This window comes from Elephantulus edwardii, unplaced genomic scaffold (assembly GCF_000299155.1).
Source record: "Elephantulus edwardii isolate Elephantulus edwardi_28Jun2011 unplaced genomic scaffold, EleEdw1.0 scaffold00042, whole genome shotgun sequence".
Lineage (NCBI taxonomy): Eukaryota > Metazoa > Chordata > Mammalia > Macroscelidea > Macroscelididae > Elephantulus > Elephantulus edwardii.
Genome location: NW_006399792.1, coordinates 5,737,762 through 5,739,822, shown reverse-complemented (window position 1 = coordinate 5,739,822; position 2,061 = coordinate 5,737,762).

Here is a 2,061-nt window from a genome sequence, read left to right as displayed (position 1 = left end):
TGACCAGACGGTTGACGCCAGCTTCTGCTTCGGCGGAATAATTTTGACGGATCTGAGAGCTCATAGTTGGTCGAGGTTTTGGGGCTAACAAAAAAAAGGTGTTAGCTGGTCCCGAAAATAGGAGATGGTTGAGATGGTCCAGAGGTTACGCCTGGAGGTGGCGTTGGAGGGTAGTCGGAGGTTGGAAGGGGGGAAGTCGCCGGGTCTGTTCCGTCCAAACACTGTTGAAGCAAGAGACAGATCCACGGGACCGCTGGGGAACCGTTTATTCTCTTTTTTTAATATAAACTTTTAATGGAGTCTCTTACAAAATATTCTTAATTATCTTGTACTTACTTCTGAATCAGAGGAAATGCACTCACTACGCCACCTATTGACATGTTTAGCATCCAAAGACCAGGTTATTATGTAAAAATCAACATTAAACATTAATTGAAAAGAGAGAATAATCCATGTTAAACCAGAAAATGGAAGATGACTCCATTATTACATAAATGGCAAGCCACTGAGAATCATAGCTCAGTCAATCTGACACATAACCTTAACCATCACAGCCAGCAAAACCCTTACCCTCAACTTCAGTATTTATAGTGTTCCAGCATGTGACTGTCTATATCAAACACCAAACTCATTGCTGCCAAGTTGATTCAGATTCACAGTGACCCCATAGGACAGAGGGGAACGGCACCTTGTGCTTCACATATGTCAAGTTTTGTAAACGTTACATAAACAGCCACGTTTTTCTCACAAGGAACTGCTGATGGGTTGAACTTCTGACTTTTTTTTAATACATAAATTTTTTATTTTATACTGGTTTGCTTACTAAGTTCATATGCACAGTTTTTCACACCAGATCTTTCCCATTTCCTTTACCCACCACTCCCTCCACCCATCAAATTGTGTGACCCTGTGATTGTCCTCATCCTCCTCCCTTCCTCACTCCTCTACTCCTACCCTCCCCTCTTAGATCCTCATACACATATTACCTAATTATCTTTCTATTTCTACAGTAATGTTCTTCTACAGTATTTTTCCTTATGGGACTGAGTTAGTTCACTTTGCAGCCAAAATCTTAACCACTGAACTGCTAGAACTCTTCAACCACAATATTCAGTATTTTATTAGATCCCTATTGATAAGGGTTTTGGATGCTTTCAAGCCTTTTACCATAGCATTACTATGTACCTTGTATATGTACAGATGTCTCCAGAGAATAAAGTCCAGTAAATTAGTGTTATGGGTCAAAAGATACAGCAGTCAAGGTCTTATTAGGGAACAGAATTTAAATAAAGAGACTAACAAAGTCATACAGAAGAGTGGAGGAGGACAGATCAGAACAAACAAACTGAAGGTTTATGAAGTACTTCAAAACTAGCAATATTACGGAGCTATGATCTAGAACCAAAGGAACAAGGAGAGAAGCTGGGATATCCTGAGAATCTGATATTGGGATGGGGTCTTTTAATGGGTGCTTTAGTCACCCATCTATTGCCAGATCTTCAAAACATATATAATAAAACCTTACAAAAGCCAGAATTTATTTATGGCAGAACCTGTTAGAAAAGGAAAATTCACATATTTTCCACTAATAAAAAGCAATAGAAAAGTGGTAAAACAGCATCCCATCAAAGGTGGAAAATTTGCGTGACCTGGAAAAACTAGGCAGTGCCATTGAGTTCTGCCTCTTACAGGCTTCACTGTAGTACAAGATGTTACTTATTTTCTAAGTATAATTGATTTACAGTTAAGATTTGAAAGTTATTGCCTTTATTTTTAATTCTAGTTCTTCATTATTTGCTAATTATTGTCCAGCTTCATTTAATGTTTAATTAGTATTCCAACTTTCCTTCCCCCCTCCAATTTTCCATCAATACTTCTTGTTGGTTAAGTTCACATCAAATGTAGCTACTAGGAAAACTGAGAGGTGCCTTCCAAAAGAGTGAACTTTTCACAGTACAGTGCAAAACATTGACGCTTTTGCTCTTGAGAACAGCAAAGCGTGCATGAGGTACAGGTGGGAACAAAAATAATTTGCCTAAAACATACATGTATTTGAAAAAA